The 19,630-nt window shown below is 48.0% G+C and overlaps 1 protein-coding gene across 2 annotated transcripts in view; it reads left to right on the plus strand.

Moving 5' to 3' along the window:
• POLD1 (DNA polymerase delta 1, catalytic subunit) overlaps positions 1-19,630 on the plus strand; it is a 493,173-nt gene that overhangs the window by 256,962 nt on the left and 216,581 nt on the right. The gene's annotated exons all lie outside the window — the stretch shown is intronic.

A 19,630-nucleotide genomic window follows, 5' to 3' on the forward strand; every position in this document is an offset into this window, starting at 1 on the left:
TGAATAGAACAGAAAAGCTGCTGACACGTGAGCCCGTAAAAGGCCAGCCAGGAACGCCTGGCGATGACATAAGTAATGTCTCAGTTCGAGGGTTGAATTGGACATTTAACACCTTTGTCTTAGGTGCGAACCTGTAAAACCGGTGCAAAGCAGGGGGATCTGCAAGACCGTATCCCAGCTACATCAACTCAGCCTTTCACCTCCCTGGGCTATGAAGAAACACCAGGACCAAAAGGCATTCGGGGACGACGGCGGATGCAACTGGTGACATTCCCGGAAAAAGGCCTATTTGGAGAACGCAAGTACACGACGAGTGCCACAAAAACCAAACACATTCAAACCATAAATCTGTATGACGACCGAGGACGAAGTATATTTGAAGTAAGCACTTAGTGCATTAAACGTAACCAGCTAGTCACTAATAGAATTCAAAATTCATGCAAAGAAGGATTCTCTTCACCTTCCAAGTACTAAATTAACTCAAGGGTTATAATTAATGCATACTATGGTAAACTGGATGGCTTCTATCCACAGTGCTTGTTTGGCTGCAAAACGTCAGACCGCAATATACTTGAACGTTGGCAATGCCAATAAGTCTGGGCTTAATGTAACAACGCGTGTAAACAATGGCATGAACAAGTAGGCATTTGTAACAATGTTTTATTAAGGTAGAGACCACAGGGAGGACTGGGGAGGGCAGCAAGAGATAAAAGCACAGTTTTACAGCGAGTACTTCGTGGGACACGGTAGGTCACAGACTACCTGTAAGTAGCGCTCCGGTGTTGTCAAAACAACACCTAATAAAAGAGCCAAACTGAATAACAACATCAAATTATGCAATGTTCAAGTACAAAATACTGAATTCACCTAACAAAAAAAATGGCCCCCAAAAATAAACAAAGGAAGAAATCTAATGACAGTGTCCAGATCTATCGACACCCATAACTCTGTAGCTTAGGGGGGGGGGGGTCTGGGAGGTGGGCTGTAAGCACCATGCCTTGTAGTTCTAGCGCAGCACGCCCATGTGTTTTGAACCCTTTTACATAATGGTTAAGTGGACAGGGTCATGCCCTTGAGTCCACGAGACTCTGCCGTACAACTGACTGACAATAACAACACCTATCAACAACATTTGTGAATTCGGGTTTGTCTCAACATTAACAACAAGGTTCTTAATACAAGATACTCCGTCCTCGGCCTAAAAAAAAAAGGGCGACCGCAAACCTCTGAAAATTTCGGAATCGGGGGCGTGTTTTTGGAGTTCTGAGTGACGGATGGCATCACAGGGCGAAAGAACGCCAAAAACACGCCCCCGAATCCGAAAGAGACGGGGCTTTAATGGAGGGACGCCCATCTATTCCAATGGCTGGCCTCCATTTAGGAATAGTACAAAAAATATGGGGCGCCACTGCACCCAAATCCAGACGCACAGCTGTATTCGTGAACATTGCATATGTCTACATCACTTATTCTCATTTTTCTCCGTTCTTTAGAATAATAAATCCATTTTACTCCATGTTTTGAATCGTATTGCTTCTTTATTTCCAATGTGCTGTCCACACATGATTGGCTGATGTTTTTAACACTTCTCATACCACGGATATGCCACTCCAGGCCTTTTTCCGGGCACGCATAAAACATAAAACATCCTTAATATTCAGTGATCATGTCAGCCAATGTATTTCGGACTTTTCTAAGTCCTTCCTCAGGGGTCCACTAAAAGAATAAAATAAAAACGTTGCTGTTAACATTTTGCTTTGAATAACTGAAATTAAATGCAATTCACAACAAGGTCACATGACTATACTGCACTTGGAATCACCCCATGGCTATACACGTTTTTAGCGCTTCCCTCAGAAAGCGGAGCTAAAATGCTGCCGTAATTGAACTAAAAAGAATCCCCTAGCTAACTCCCTTATCACGATTTGTAGCCCTCCAAAACCTTACGTACGGTACTCAATTTACCTCCCCTGTGGTCCTTATTTCACCTCCCCCAACTCTCTGCCCGGATCTGAAACCTTTCAATTCCATACCTCCATTTAGGAAGCCAGACAATGGGGGAGAGAGGCGGGTTCAAGCCCCCCTAACTCAAAAACATAAAATCTTCGGACTCCGCCCACTGCTACGCAGTGCGACGGCCCGAGACCTAAAAAGGTATTGTTTCAAAGAGTAAAAAACTTGTTTCTGATAGAGACTTCTAGTCGCAGATTTGTTACCTTAGAATTATCCCCAAGCGTCAGATAGGATCCCGAAGTTTTCCGTGAGCAGTACCCTAGCGCTGTAGGTGCATTGTCTGCGCCAAAAGTAGCATGTGCGGTGCCTATATAGTTGCCACCCCAGCAGACTGAAGTGAGTTCTTTTCTTTCCGCGCCAGTCAGTGCAGATCCGGAGAGAGCTACCCCCAGCCTCTTTCGACTGACCTTTTTGACTTTTTGTCAGTCTTTTTTGAGATCTTCTGTTGTGGCAGGGTGTCAAATAGGAAGGCCAGCCTTCAGGCCCTGCGGCGCCTGTCACCGACAGATGTTGGTGACAGGCCTGTACCTTGTTTGCCGACAGTGCCTCAAGCGCGATCATGACGCTAAGACCAGCATTGACTGCTGGGCCATGTACCCTAAGAGCGCTCCTGGGCCCCTGGTGATGCCATCCCCATTCTCATCATCAACACAGAGCCGTAGGGATGTCATCTGATGCCGGCTCCAGCACCCCCCTGGAGCCGTGCCTTCAAGGCAGGCGCCCAAGGCCTAACACTGTTCCTGGGAGCTGGGACTCTGGGTCGATTGGGTGGGGTAGCTGGACCCTGAAGCATAAAGTTCCCTAGACCCTAACTGTAGGAAGCTGGCTTTTTATTTAGTATACCAAAACGAAGTATACTATGTAGAAAGTCCGGACAACCCTTATTGGCTTTCAGGGCTTAAATTATTGATCCCAAATAGCTCTCTTTTGTGGTAGTGTGGGCGAACAGTTTAGGCTAATCAGAGGGTAGTGTTAATGCCCTTGTGGGACACAAGGAGTCAATAAATGAGGCAACTCAAGAAGAAACTCCACACTAATTTTAGGAAAATAACAGGTCATTTTATATATTTTAACGGCAAGAACTTTGTAATTAAGTAAGTATTTTTTGTAATAGCAATTTTTACAGGTAAGTAAAAATTTCACTTAAATGCGTTTTTACGCAGTACTGCTTTTCTATGGTGAAAAAGGTATATACGGCATATAGATAATTGTAAACGATTCTCAGCGGTCCCCTTTAGGACTTAAGATGCTATGGGGCCAAGTTCCAAAGTACCACTAGCAGTTCGTTTTCCTGCCTTGGAGTGTCCTGGTGCCGAGGTGCTGGACAGGTGGGTAGACTTGCGCCCTACACGGTAGGAAAAGAGTGGCACACCTAGAAACAGCCTGCAGAGGGGAACTTGGGGACAAGGCTGAGAGTTCCCAACAGGGGCTTAATTTGTGGTGGTACTGGAAGCAGGAGAGCATTGTCTGTTTTCATGGACCTGGGCGAGGTAGCTCTGGTGCAGAGTTTTGGCCGGCTGTTTCCCGTGAGCCAAAGGCACCCACAGTTCTCGGTTAGACTTGCAAAGCGGGACAAACAGGACAGCTGGGCCACTCTCTTTGTTGGCCTCTGAGATGCTGACGTCCCTCGTCAACTGCTCGGTCTTTGCAGCGTTGGAGTCCGGATTTGACTCGAACAAGCTTTGGTTGTGCAAGGGGTCGGTACTCTGGGTATTGGTGCAAGGTCGCTATGGTTGGTACTGGCATCTTCTCACTTGGTGGGAAGACTGATCTGACCTCTTGGAGCACAGTGACCTCTTCCTGGGCGACTGCTGCGTCAGACCCGGTGAACAGCCTAATGGTGACGGGACATTGTAGTCCGTGCCTGCAGGCTGCAGGGAAATGGCACCTCCAGTTGAAGGGAGATGCTGACAGCTTGGCGAAGTGCTGGAAGCCCTCCAAGGCTTTTTGGAGGATTCACACCTGCAGGATGAATCAGATGGTCGTGACAGGAGCATGTGGGCAGGCAGGGTTTGGCGCTAAAGTCCACCAGCAGGCTGCAGTTCTCGGTTCTTCAGCTCTTTTTTGTGCTCCTTTCTTCAGTCAGACAAATCTGACCACCTAAATACTCAATTTAGGGGGGTTTAGGGGAGTGATGGTCTCTACACCCACTATATGACCACTTTCTGTGGGGAGTGGGCATAACCCTGTCCCAGAATGCCTAATTCCACCAAAATCAATTTGGTGGAATCCTTCTTTCATGGCGCACATCAGGCAGCCCACCTTAGGGGTGTGATTGGCCTGGTAGTGTACCACACCTCCTAGAATAGTTAATTTCCCACCTGTCCTGGTGCCAAATGGTACTCGGGGAAGGGGGTTGCATCTCCTAGGTCTGGGGGAACCCAGGTTCGCATATCAAAGGTGGCAGGGGCTTTGAAGTCACTGGTCTTGATATGCAGATTCACTAGTCATCCTGCTGTAGGAGGTGTGAACACGTCCTCCGTAGCAGGCATCGTTTCTGGCTTCAGAGAGCGCAGGCTCTCACCTGCAGGGGGTCAGAAACTTGTCTGTGGTGACAGGATGGACAATACCAGTCAGTTAGCACCTTGAGAGGCTGGTAGGTTTACAGGGGGCACCTTTCAGGGTGCATGTTTTAATAAATCCACTACTGGCACCTGTGGGGATTTATTAAGACAAGGTGTTTGACACCAAACACCATAGGTTTCGTAGAAGACATCATGTAGCTAGGGAACTCTTAACGACCAGTGCCCAGTAAATATACCTAAGATGGCTGCACTGTTCACTTGTACTGTCTAGCAATTGAACTAGATTGCACAGGGCATATCTGCTCATGCAGATATGTCCTCACATGTAATATAATGCACCCTCCCTTAGGCTATAAGGCCTGCTGTAGGGGTAACTTACATAGATATTGTATGCCATGTCTGTGGGCATGGCAGACAGGTTGTGCCATGTGGGCATGGCAGACTGGGTGTGCCATTACTTATGGACATGCCCTTTGATGGCTCCCGTCTCTTGGGAGACAAGTGGGCTCCGTGCTGGAGTGCTTCAAGGATAGCAGAGCTACGACCAGGTCTTTGGGCCTTTCCATGACCCCTCACCAATCCCAGTCCGCCTTTAGCTCCATTCGTGGGCACATGGAAGGGGCTTATAGCCGCATCGTTACCCGCCTAGCCACCACTGCGCGCAAGCTTCTCAGCCTCTGCGTGGCTGAGGACACGGTACCCTCAAACCCCGTGGGTCAGACAGTCAGAGGTGGCCCAGTCCACTCCTCGAAAGACCTCCGCCCCCCCCCCCCACCCCAAAAAGCAGCAGCCTCTAAACCCCTCTAGTTTGCTCTCCTACCATCATGGGCACCCAGTGGGAGGCTGGATATGCCATCACCTGCCCCACTGAAGGTCAATAACATCAGACTGTTGGGTTTTTCAGATTGTCCGAAGGGGCTACTCCAACCCCTTCGTAACTTCCCCTCCGGCTATATCACCCACTTTTGACAGGCTGACGGAGGACCATCGCTCCTTATTCCGCCAGGAACTGGCTGCTTTCTTGGCCAAGGGAGCCATAGAAAGTGTGCTGACCACAGAAGTAGGTTGTGGTTGTTATTCCTGCTGTTTTCTGGTGAGCAAAAAAGACAGACACCCTCTCAATTTCTTCCTGAAAATGGAGATAATCTAAATGCTCACACTTTCTCAAGTCCTGTCTACCCAGGAGCCGGGAGACTGGATAGTAACGTTGGACTTGCACAACGCATACTTCCCCCTCCTGCCTAACCACATGCGTTACCTGTGGTTCATGGTGGGGCATAAGCACTCTCAGTCCGCTGTGCTCCCTTTTGGATTTACCAATGCCCCTCGGGTGTTCACCAAGGTGATGTTTGCCGTTCATCTACGGAGATCAGGGGTGCCAGCCTTCCCCTATCTCGATGACTGATTTGTTGAAGCCAGTCTCACTCCAGGTTGTCGTCTCCCCCCCTCCAAGCTACAGCCGGCCTGCTGCACTTGCTGGGGTTCACCATGAGTGTGCCAAAGTCACACCTGACTCCTTCTCAGACGCTTCTTTTCATCGGATCTGTTCTGGACGTTGTGCACTATCGGGTCTGTTCTACCGAACAGAGAGCCCAGGATATGCAGTATATGATACCGATGTTTCAGCCAATGATACCAATGTTTCTGCCTCTATCCTCGATTTCAGTGAGACTTATTTTGAGGCTGCTGGTCATCATTGCCTCCTGCATGTGGCACATGCCCATTGGCATATCATGCTCTACAGTGAGAAGTTCCAATGGGCACAGCATCAGGGCAATCACTTGAACATGGTCCAGATCCCAGAGGGAACTACAAAGGATCTGCACTGGTGGTTAAAGAACTGCGATTGGGTCAGCCGCAGATCCCTCCCCCTTCCCCAACCAGATCTGACAGTGGTGACAGATGCGTCACTCCGGGATGGAGTGGCCATCTGGGAGGGATGGAGCTAAGAGGCCTCTGGCAGAATGTGAACTCCACATTAGCATACTGGAGCTCCGGGCGTTCCTGCTGGCATTGAACGTCTTCCTGCTCTCCATCAAGGGGATTCTAGTGCAGGTGTTCACAGACAACATCACCATGTGGTACTGCAACAAACGGCAGGGTGGAGTCATGGATCCTTTGCCAAGACTGCCTGCATCTCTGGACATATCTGGAACGTTTGGGCATTTCCATGGTGGTTCAACACACAGCGGGCTTTCTGAAGGGCAGAGCGGACAAACTCAGCCAAAGATTCCTAGGGGATCATGAGTGGCGTCTTCATCTGGAATTGGTGCGAGGCCTATTTCAGCAGTGAGGAAAGCCTTGGTTAGATCTGTTTGCCACCGCCGAGAATGCGCAATGTCAGTGGTTTTGTAAGCTGGAGTTTCCAAGGAGACTCTAGCTCGTACACGCTTTTCATCTCAAGTGGAGCTCAGGCCTCCTTCGCACCTTTCCGCCCATACCACTCCTGCCCAGAGTTCTCTAGAAGATCAGGAACAAACTGGCTCAAGTCATCCTTGTGGCTCCAGTCTGGGCTTGGAGAGTTTGGTATCACGAGCTGTTGAGCGTAGCCATTGGCTGCTCCTTTCGGAGGATCTTCTGTTGCAGCAGCAGGGAGGTTTCTCTACCCGAACCTATCAGCGCTCTTCTTTTAAGCATGAAGGTTCAGCGGCGACACTTGACAGCTTTTGACCTTCTGCCCAAAGTCTGCAATCTTATCTCGGCAGACGGGCATCCCTCTACCAAGGCTGTATATGCCTGCCATTGGAGCAAGTTTGTAGCATTGTGTGCAAAGAAATGGGTTGACACTCTTTCTGCTCCCCTATCAAGTCCTTCTCTTTATCCTTGCTCTTGCCCAGCAAGGCTCTGCTTTGGGCACCTCAATGGGTAATCTTTCTGCTATCTCATCCTTTCTGCAGTTTTCAGATCAGCCATTCTTGTTCAAAACCCCTGTGATGACGAGGTTTTTGAAAGGTTTGCAACACGTTTCCACCTTTGCCCTTCATTATGCCACCATGGGACCTCAATCTTGTCCTTACAAATCTGATGTGCGCTCCCTTTAAGCCACCGCACAACAGTCCTGTCAGACTCTTTACCATCAAGACGGCATTCTTAATGGCAATAGCATCTGCCTGGAGGGTCAGTGAACCTCAGGCTTTGTCATCCAAGCCTCCGTACCTGAACATCTACCCAGACAAGCTGGTTCTTCACACCACAGCTTCCTTTCTGTAGAAAGTTGGCACTTCTTTTCATGTAGACCGGTCCATCGCCTTGCCTACCTTTACACTCTGCCTTATCCCTCTAATGAAGAGGAACAACTTCTCTGACTGGACCCTAAAAGAGCTATGTCGTTCTACCTTGACCACACAAAAGAGTTTCCGGTGGACAAACCACTTTTTGTGGGGTATGTTGAAGTGAAGAAGGGCCAAGCCACACAGAAACAGTCCTCTCCCTCTCAATTGTGCTCAGCATTAAGGAATTCTACGTATTGGCCAAGAAGCACCCCCCTGAGGGTTTGCATGCTCATTCCACCAGAGCAAAGGCTGCGACCTCTGAGTTAGCACGCAAAGTTCTGGTACTGGATATCTTCCAGGCAGCAACGTGGACTTCACTACACACGTTCACAAAGCCTTGCTGCCTGGACAGTCGTGTCTGTCGGGATGAGCACCTTGCTCTATCAGTCCTGCAGGACTTTCTAGTGTGAAATAGTGTCGCAGACCCACCTCCGGGGAAGTATTACTTGACTATCTATTTTAAAATAAGGAATCTTCAACTAGAAGTCTCTATCAGATGAACACGTTAGTTACTTTCGGTAATGCCTTATTTAGGAGAGACTCTATCTATATTTCTAGGGACAGAGCTTTACTCTTTCAGTGCCCTAGTTTTCCACACCAGTGGTCTGTGTTTCTCGTGGCACCGCGATCCTGTCGTGGAAAGTTGAAAAAAAACCAACTTATATAGGCGGTCTGGGGTGGCGCCTATATAGGCGAATGTCACTTCTGATGCAGATGACGCACTATGAACCCAAGCTACTACACTTAGCAGCGCGCAGGGGTACTGCTAGTGAATAATTTCTGTATGTGATGCCTGGGGATAATTCTTGGGTAAGGAATCTGCAGCTAGATAGTCTCTACCAGACAAGGCGTTACCGAAGGTAAGTAACTTGTTTATTGAGTGTATTTGTTTAAAGTGATAATGCTGACAACAGATAAGAGTCAGAGCTGCCTTTCGATTGAAGCAATGTAAACATGTCCCACACACCCTGCAGACATGCTGAATGCAGCTAATAACATTCAGAAAGCTAGTGACACATTGAAATATTAAGCAGAGCCGAGACGCGAAAAGGTTTCTTAAAGTTTGCTTTTGTCTTCCTTAGCTGTCCTACCTCTGTTTAATCTTGTCGAACTCCTAATGCAGTGGGATGACATGGCCTTCCCTCTCAGTCTACAGCAAGTAAGACAACATTTATTCAAGCCTCCTTACATGAATTGGTGGCCCAATTCCCAGGGGCAGCCATGACTAAGAACACACCTTCCCTCATGGAACCAGCCACGACCCGGGAGAATCAGATCTAGGAGGCCTTCTGCCATAAATTTGCGTAATCTTGTCAGCCAGCTACATTCTGAGAGATATATCGTAATAATTGTAGACTCTTAACAGTCTCATGCGAAAAGCAGTCTCTTCTTACCCCTACTTTGACCTGAGGTGTCCTGTGAGAGTAATTTCTGGTAGAAATGTCATGCTTTAGGGAAGGCCAACATGTTTCATGGGCATTGGTGTCTTGAGTGTGTCACTCCACGGGTGGACCATATCTGTTCTTCGTCAGGAGGCATAGTGGATGAGGTAGTGAAGGTCGCTATTGCAGAAAGTCCCCATTCAACAACATCTATCATGGAATTCGGGATTTACTACTAAGGTGGTAACTGAAAACCATGTCCTATCCTGTTGAAAATTATACCGCATTCTTCTGCTACTACTAGTTCTACTACTTCTTCTCCAGAGACCTTCACCCCTCAGCTCTGTACCCGTTCCTCTTGTCACTGTTGTATTTTTACCAGACTCCTCACTGGTGCACTTGGGTTGTATGACGTTACAACGCATTCCGTTGCAACGCGTGCCTTTACCACGCATGCGTTACAATGCAAATGCCATTACCACGCATAACCTTTACCACGAAAATGCCTTTACCATGCATACCTTCACAACGATTTTCGTTGTAAAACAATGCATGATAATGGCATATTCACGGTTTAGGTTATCTCCGATCCCTTCCCCAATTCCTTTAACTGCTTACCTGCGCCCTCCCCCTCTCATTTTTTGTTGTTGTTGAAAATACCCCTTTCCTGTACCCCTGTGCGACCCCCGTTCCTCATTCCTTCTAAGAAATTAACACTAAAATTCTCGCCCTGCGCAATTCTCCCACCCACAAACCCTTCTATCAAATACCCTTCCCCTGAACCCTAAAAATTTACCCCTGCGTGACACCACCCCCTCATCCCTTAAATTATTATTTTTTTAACTAAAATCCCCCTTACCTCTCCATGACCTCTCCTCTCCAAGCTCTCCAAGCTCTTCCTACCAGTGCCCACTGTTTGCTGGGAATACTGGCTCTTTTTCAAATCAGAAGGAAATACTGAGAGTGATTATATCATCTGAGATAGAGGGCATGTCAGAAGCTCATTGGTGCTTTCCTTAGGACTATACACAATGTAGTTGAAAGCACTGCACCTACTTCGAAGATGTCCTGGTTGGAAGTGAGCTGCCTCAAAAGACAACATGAGCGTGGCCTGATGCCGATGGGGTAGGAAGCACAAAGCTGTGCTCCAGCTGCTGAAACCCCATCTGACACAATCCTGTTATTTTAAATCTATCCAGGGAGCCTGAAAAGAGATTGCAGGACCCACTGACATTGCTGGCATCCAAGGGGCCGATAAACTCAATTTATAGAGTGAGTCATGGATAACAGGGAAGGCAAGCTGGGGCTGAGTTGCGACCGACCCAAGATGGCAGCAGCAGCAGCCTATCAGAGCCCGTCACCTACCTGCTAGCAGTTACCGAGCTGAGAATCGGCTGTGAGCTTCCCCACAATAGACTGATGGCTTTGGGGAAACTGATCAACTGCTGAGGCAATGCCGGTGACCGGGACAACCACCTCTGATAGTCCAGGGCGGCCCATGCAGGGCCTAGTCATGGATTCCGGTGGATTGCAGAGCGAGCAGCGGTGGCCTAAGAAGGCACGGCCAAAGTTGAAGAGTGGGGAGGGGCGCTACCATCAAGGCAAGTGAAAGTAAAGAAGTTCATTCCCGCCTTCTCAGCGTCGCCCACCCTGCTGCTGAGTTATGGGGTCTGGAGTGGAGCTGATGTGGGGTCCAAGTGACGACTAGAAGGTCCCGGCCCACTCTGACCCATCGGACCCCTGACGCCCAGGAGCGCCTGCTGAACTGAGCCTGGTGGCGACAGAGAAGAGGCCGGCCTATCTTATCACTAGAGGAGAGGAAACTGCTGGGGGCCAGCCCGAGGCCCCGAGGAGCGTCGACCGCCGGGTGTGGAGCAGGAAGGAGGCTTTTGACTGCGTGGCTATGGGCAGTGAGTGGCGGGGGAGCCTTGACCAGGTACAACAGCAAAGCAAGTCCCTCCCCCTCAATACTTTGACAAAGTGGCTTGGGAGCATGCAGCTCTGGACATGGACTGCTGGCCCCATGGGGCCTGTCAGGACCCCCAGCGGGCCCGATGAACAGAGGGGAGTGAGTTGCTGTGGCAGCATTGTGGAGGACCTGACAGTGGAGGCCCGAGCAGCTCCATCTATAAAATGAGGCCCACACAGTGGTCACGGCGGTGGCTGCTGAGTGCCAGGCTGCAGGGACCCTAGTTGACTGCGAGTGGGTCCACATTGCATCGGAGCGGCATCCGCACTACCCGAGTCCTAACACACTGTTGCAGCCAGCTGAAGCAGCATTTATCTACTGCTGCCGCTCCAGGGGTCCCTGTCTGCAGCCTGTGTTGGTACATACAGGCCTGGTGGAAAAGTGGAATTAACGAGTCAGGGCAAGAGACACGATTCCTATAGCTCTGTGCCCCCGTCTGCCTGAAAAACTGCATCAATTGTGGAGACTAGAACTGAGGTACATACCTACAGTGGCCCTCCCCGTAGGTAGCTACCCCTTCTCCCCTTTCCCTTCCGTGCCCTGGGATGCCCACACTTACAGTCCGGCCTCTGCAGGAAACTGAACAGTGCTGGGCAGTGGGGGTTGACCTGGGGACTTATTTTCTGCCAGCAGCAGCGGACAGACTGAAAGGATTTAAGAGGCCTCCAGAGCAGAGAGTAGCAAATACTAATGGAGTGGACTGTGTAGCTAACGACTCAGACTTTAGCCCTCACCGGGGAACTGCAGCCATAGGCACTCATCCCGAACCAAGAAGCAACATTGCCCCCCTGCCTCCTTGACATTGGTAAAATAAACAGAAAAAGGGTCCAGCAGATTGGAGGTGCCCCCACAGACGAGAAGGTTTATCACCCGCAAGATGCTTAGGGCACAGGTCCAGCGACCCCCTGAGGGCCCTACTATCCAGGATATCCTACAAGCGGTTAGAGCCTTGCGGAAAGAGCCAGAAGCTCCCCTAGTAACTGACATGGGGATCTTGCGAGACCATTGCTGCCTGACTGACCTGGTCACCACGGCAGAGAAAGACCTAGCAGAAGTGCCTCCTGCACTATCTGACCTGATTGAGAAATTCTCTGCAATGGAGGTGAAGATTCACACACTGGAACTTCAAGCAGAAGATGCGAAAATCGATCAGGCTGCAATAATGTTATTGGTGGGACTACTAGAGCACGTGGAGGGCAATAGTATGCTGAATTAATTTGAAAAGTGGCTGTGAGATGAAATTGGAGGAGAAGGCTTGTCCCAGTTTTATGGTCTGGATAGAGCAAATAGAGTACCAGTGAGGCCCCGCTGCCTGGGGCCCTCCCCACGCTCAGTGGTGGCACGGCTGCTCTATTATAAAGACAGGGGTCATTGCTGAGCCAAGCTAGGAAGAAGGGGGACCTCGCTGTCCATAACATAGTTAGTATCTTCCCAGAGTTCTCACAGAAGGTGCAAAAGAAAGGTTTTACATTCCAGGAAGGGAAGAAAAAATGAAGCCTATTGCAGATATCCTACGCTCTATTATTCCTGGCTCATTTGTGGGTGGTGACACAGAAGGGTGCACAATAATTTCAGTCTCCGCAGAGGTTTGGAATTTGCTAGGCCAACGCCTTTCGGGTGAAACAAATCAGCGCTCATGTGATGGTCATCCTCTCTGAACCAGATCGCGACAAAAGCCTTTTACCTGCAGCGGGACGGCCCCATCCAGAGCGGAGGCCCGCTGGGAATGTCAGAGGGTGATGGCGGCGGTGGCCTTAAGCAGCAAAGAAGTGGGCCCCACTACAACGAGAGACCGTGATAAAACTCAGATCTCTGACTTGGATCTTTGGTCCACCTTCTCAGGGGACTCGAGCTCTCGCTTTCCCACAGTGACTCCTGGAACTTTGGATGAAATAATTTGACCCTGCATCTTTGTTGGTGCACATGTTTAACCCTGAAAGTATGATCCTCCTGGGTGGCGTTGAGTATATAGGAATCAGATTTGCCTTCTGGGTCGCCCTAATCTTTTCTCCTTGAGCAGGAAGTTGGATGGGGAGAATACAAGAGGGGAGCTCGCTCTAGCCATGACCGGAAAGTTAGTACGGCATGTGAATTCTCCTTAGAGTATTTGTGCGTTCTGGTTGCATGTTTGAATGGGGGGTTTCTATCTGCTTATCCTGGGGAGTGGGAGTTGGGATGTAGTTCATTAGATACTAGGGGAAATACGAGTTGCACCTCCCTAATAACATTAGGGAAGGTCCACAACAAGTGGTGAAATCACAGGGAGGATCTCAGCAAAGACAGGTGAGATTTTGGAGCAGTAGTAGGATAGAACGATGGCTACTCCCTTAAATTACAAAATAAGCTCCTGGAATATTAAGGGAATGCATACCATGACCAAAAGATACAAAGTGTTTCATATCTGAATAGAAGGGGAATTCACGTAGTGTTCCTACAGGAGGTGCATTTAACAGCCAAGAAGGGATCTGCTTTACAGAGACGCTGAAGAGGACAGGTCTATTACACCACATACTTGGCTTATGCCAGGGGAGTATTAATTTGGATCAGCGTGGGTGTCCCCTTTCAACATACAGGTGACCTGATAGACCCAGAAGGTAGGTATGTAGTAGTAACTGGTCGCCTGGAAGGCAAGACATAACCCTGATTAATCTCTATGCTCCAAATGTGGACCAAGGGAAGGTCCCAACTACTTTATCTGCCCCCTTAGCCCCATATATGTTCCACTCTGTGATCTTAGTGGAAGATTTTAACTGTGTAGCAGACCCAAGGCTTGATCGCTCATATCCCCCACTTAGGGACTCCCCAGTCCCAAGGACTGCCAGGAGTTTTGCAGACTAAATGGTGCTTAGTAGATCAATGGCGCCAACTGCATCCACAGGCAAGATACTGCTTCTTTTTAACAAGCTTGCACAAGCTCCATATACGGCTATAGGCATTCTTCTGCACCCCTGACATACATGCTTTGGTTCATGAGGTGGAATATCTTGAGCGCACGATATCAGACCACAATCTGGTATTGCTACACCTAAAATGGGAGCACCCACGTCCATGCGTACCAACTTGGAGACTTAAACCTGAGTCATTGGAGGACCCATTGTATTGTGAAGTAATTGGGGAACACATTAGGCAATATTTTGAAGTTAACACTGGAACAAGCTCTTCCCCATTGGTAGAATGGGAATGCCTTTAAGGCAGAGGTCGGGGGAAAGGCATTGCGGAGACAGTAGAAATCAGGGGCACTCTGATGCAGGAGGTCATGGAGTCGGATTGAGAACTGAGAGAGGTAGAAAAGCATAGACCTACCCAGATCTACCGCAAGCCCTACAAGATGCTAAGGAGAGATTTGCGGCCCTAGTTGAGAAGCTCAGATGTTTTAAAAATAAAAACGATGTGGTTCAGGTGCATGAGGAGCAGGACAAATCAAGGACTTTATTGGCCTGGCCTGCAAACACGGTTAAGAGGGGCTTGGCCATAGAAGAGAGTAAGACCGAGGGGGAGGGGGTGGTACAGGCAGCTGCTCTACGGGCAAGGAGAGATCAAAAGTAATTTCCTACAATACTGTTGGGGGCTCTACACCAGCATCACAGACCATGATGAGGAAACATTACATGCCTTCCTATCACCACTGCCCCCTGAAGTGTTACAGGTGAAGAGGCATAGGAACTGGGGCAAGATATCCCTATATAAGAGATAAGAGCAGCCATAATTGGGGCTGGCGAGGGGCAAGACACCAGAGTCAGATGGGCTCCCAGTAGAATTTTATACAATATACGCCGCTAAGCTGTCCACCAGACTAGTAGATCTGTACAAAACTGCCAGGGATATGGTACAACTGCCCACCTCCACTTGGAGGCACTAGTGGTACCTCTCCTGGAACCAGGGAAACCAACAAACGATAGTAAGGCCTATCGGCCACTATCGATGCTGAATCTCAACTACAAGATATTTAGTACGATCTTGGCCTCCAGACTTCTCCCTCTCCTACCGAAGTTAGTACACTCGGACCAAGTGGGGTTTATTCCTGGCCACAACACTGCATTGAACATTCAACAACTGCTGGAAGTGATGGAGGTCAGCTCCTATGACAGGGAAGAGGTTGCAGTTTTTGCAGTCGACGTAGAGGAGGCCCTGGATACTTTAGAGTGTTGCTTTCTGTATGGGTCATGAACCGCAATTCGATTATGACTGGAGATTCTGGCGTGGACCCAGCTACTGTATGCAGACCCCAAGCCAGAGTACCCATGGGACAGACCATCTCGAAGAACTATCATGTGGGCAGAGGCATGCGGCAGGGTGCCCCCTGTTGACCCTATTGTTTGCCATAGCTATGGAACCACTGGCCAGCCTTTCAAGGGGAGTGGGGGTTGAGGACTAGGTACCAGGGGTCTTTAAATTGGAGACCATCATCACCACACAGCATTATATGCAGACAACCATTTACTATTTCTCAGAGACACCACTTTAAATTTACAGGGTGCTCAGACTGTACTAGAGGAGTTTGGCTCGTGGTCAGGTCTGTGAGTAAATTGGTTTAAATCTCGCTTGTTCTCTATGAGACCGAGTAGCAATCCACCGGAAGCCTTGGGACAATCACTCTGGGAACCTCGCTGCCTTTCTTATCTGAACGTGAAAATTTTGGATGACCGGCATGATCTATTAGAAGGGAATTTAGGACTGGTTAGCAGATCTTTGCGCTCAAATAGTGAATTTTGGAAAGCACTCCTGCTCTCAGTGACATTAACCATATTTAGGGAATTGTACTACTTGGTGATGAACATTTCTATAGGGATCAGGACGCAGAAGGGTGGCACTCTCCAAGCTGCAGCATCCATCACAAGATGGAGGACTGGTGGGGACATAATTTGAAAACAACTATTTATCTGCCCAGCTTCAATAGTTTACACAATGTGTGGCAGACCGACTAAGTCCAGAACGTACACATCACAAAAAGAGGTGGATTTGCTATATCAGATCTGCACATTAAAACATGTCTCCTTCTTTTGCAAAAAACTCATTCATCTATGTATGAAGTCCAATTATTGAGTGCAACCTTGGTGTGGAATGCTATGCACAAGGATAAAAGTGACTTGTGATGATGTGCGCTGGTGTTTTTTTCTTCCAGAGTCGTAGCTTGGGACCATTTGTTCCAGAACGGAGTCACCTGGCTGGATAACTATTGAGAATGGGTGTCACTCAGGAATTCAGGGACATATGTTGTTGCTGGATATGCTGTTTGCAAAAGACACAAACCCAGATCCTGTCCTCCCTGGAAATGCCCATAACCTCCCACAGGGGCACTTCTTAACTACACAGGGCAGTGACCGAAGCCAACCGCAAACACCGGAAAAGGGGTGTGTCCGAACCTCAGCCCCATAGAGCCTGTCAGTACATAGTACAGTCGGTAGGCTCTATTAAAGCTGTCACATGTTTATATAGGGCTTTAATGGAAGACCTGATTCGACCCCTAGACCTGTTGAGGCACTCTGGGAGGAGGACCTGGGGACTGCCATACCTGATGCAGGTTGGCCCATATCCTGGAATGAATACAGAAGGCTTCAAGAAATGCCCATTTTAAACTGATCAATTACTAGATCCTCCACAGAGCATACGTTACCCCATGACATGTTTGTGCACAGTGGGCACGACCCAGCTGCATGAGTACTGGAGGGAAGTGATGGCGGTAGCGCCAAATGCAATCTCTAGGGAGGTTCCATGCACACCTAACCACTGCTTATTGAGCTGGTTTCCACACACACCCAATACTAAGGCCATGAGCCGCTTCCAAGACCTATTGTTTCTACTATCAAAACGCGATCTGATATGACACTTTAAGGCCCCTGGTAGCTCTCGCATCCCCACCTGTCATAAATAAGTAGAAAGGTGGGCTGGATATGAAGAGAAGTGCTCTTTAGAGAAGCCAGAAGAGGCCTGCGATTGATCGAGTTCACACAGAAATGGGAAACAATAGTGGGCGGCCTACAAAAACCGAGCCGAGCTCTCCCGTACCATTTGCTGCAGGTACGCTTGCTCCCCCCCCACGGTCATGATCAAACATACTGAAACTATCTGTGCTCACCTTGTAATGTAAACCCATTCGAGACCTACTTGTGTGAGTCTTCCCAGACTGGAAAGAAGAAATAAACCACGGAATAGTAACAGTGTACAACCCAACTATCTGATGTTAGTCAGGCTTTGGGGGTGTGACTTAAGTGGGGTGAGGAGAGAGCGAGCGTGAAATTCTGTTTTGGTTATGTAAGTTGAGATATGCAAAACCTGAGCGTACAGAGGAGGAAATACGAAGGAGTTGTAATTAATGTGTTTGCCAATCCAAGGCGTTCGTAGACAAGAAGTATTTGTACTTTGTTTACTGTGAAACTCTTAATAAAATCTGTTTTAAAAAAAGACAGCACAAGTGTGTTAAGGCCGGCCTATTAAGGATTATATCTGCCCAGGTGTAACAACAATTTGCAGCCCAGGAGATAGTAGATGGTATGCCATAGATACTGTAGGAATGTATCTGATTATATTTATTTTTGTGTGTCCATTGTTGTGTCTGATGTGGCCCTACTGTCTGGGTGTCTCAAGTGATCCACTTGCTAGGATGTTCAACGATTCTCTTAATGAAATGCCACTGACAACTTGCTTATTGTGTCCCAAATATTCTTCCTCTTAGTGTCCACATTTTCATTGTTAGTGTGTCGATGATGTTGGACTGGTTGTTCTTTCCACTAGATTCTTTCTGATGTCATGTCTCAAATGTTTTTCGCTGTGGGATGTCCCATATTTTCTTTCTAATGATGTGTCCTAGGTGGTGTTCTTGTTGATATGTCCCACACTTTCTTGTTAGTATGACTCTGCTATACCTAGTCTAAAGTCCCAGATATTCCTCCTCTTGGTATGTCTCTGATGATACTCCTGTCCCAAATATTCCTATAAATCAGCCAAGATGTTTTTCTTCCGATTCAACTTGGTGCCTCCCATGTTTGTTTGTCAGTCCCAAAGTTCCAATTAACAGCTACCAGTCTCCTATCGTCATCACTCTTCATAAGAAAATCTCATTGTAGGTGCAGCGCTTCCTGATTTTAAACTAAATAAATATGAATTTTGTCTAAATCATTTTTACATATTCAGTCCAGAACCACTGAATATGATCACAAGGGGCTTCATGCATTAAGCCAGCTTATAAGTGCATTTTGATTCATGATGGCCAATAAAGCTTTCAGCAAAGGAAAGGGGGCTACCAAGAGGTGCTCCTCTTACCTTGTGATTTTCAATTGTATGTACAAATGTTTTGCATCCATTTTTGCAGTTGTAAAGCATGAGCAGTTTGGTGCTTGGCCATAACGTTCTCGGTGTAAACTGTCAAAATTTGACCCCATGCGCTGTGCTCTAGCAGGGTGCACACATTGGGAGCGACAAACACTGGTCTCACCTGTTCACAATGTGCCACTGCTACTCACATTGTGACTGCGTGCTCTTTAAGTGATGGGGGTTGTGGTGCAGGTGCATAGTGAATGGAGGGATAGAGGTCTGTTGGTCGATGAAGACCTCCACCCCAGCATGGGCTACTAGCATTAATGAATGCTGAGAATACTCTTTAATATTCAGGCTCTTTTTGTTTAAGGTAGTGGTAATTGTCTGTCCACCCCTTGACAAAGCCTGGGACCAATCTTGGAGTGCCGGGAGTTCAACTGATAATCTTCTGAAAAACTAGTGTTGTAGAGTAGATATCTACTCTTGAACGAGGGAACTCTGCCCAGGACTACACCTCCAGCTCCATTGCTAGCCTGGGATCGAATTTTACAGTTTGAACTTCTTTAGTCCTATCAAGTCTAGAGACTACTGAGCTCCTGGGCTGAGGAAGATCTGTCGTATTTTCTTTGCAAAGGCATCAGAGCTAATTGTAAAGTTCTCGGTTATAGAATTGACAAACTTGACTTCCCGACTTGACAAATTGTGTGGGCAGATCACTTCATCACCCCGTGCTTCAATTATTTGTATTTCAATATGCAAAGCGCTTAAAATAGCTTCCAGTTGAGCACTACAGAAAATGTTTGGTTGTGTCCTGAGTAGCCGCTAGGAGAGGGTCACTTGTATGTAAGATCAGTAGGACATTTTATTTGACCTATTGCACCATCTGGTTACAAACCAGTATTACTAACACTGAGGGTGTTGAGGCTGGATAAAAGGACAGGGTTACTATTTTTCAATGTTTGAAGAATTTGGCGCAAGTGCAACAGGCATGGCATGAGGCTATTTATACTGCACTGTGCTGGAGGGAAACACATGCACTCTACTGCCATAAGATCGTTACTCAGTTCGAGTACCTTGTAGATAATGGAAGCGATATAACACTGTGAAAACGGTGTTAATATTTCCATTACTTGCAATAGTCACTTCAGTACTCCTAGTCCATAAGCTTTCTTGCGTTGTTTGCACCCGTCCTCCATTAACTGACGCCAAGTGTCT

Source organism: Lissotriton helveticus, chromosome 7 (assembly GCF_964261635.1).
Source record: "Lissotriton helveticus chromosome 7, aLisHel1.1, whole genome shotgun sequence".
In the NCBI taxonomy this organism is placed as follows: Eukaryota; Metazoa; Chordata; class Amphibia; order Caudata; family Salamandridae; genus Lissotriton; species Lissotriton helveticus.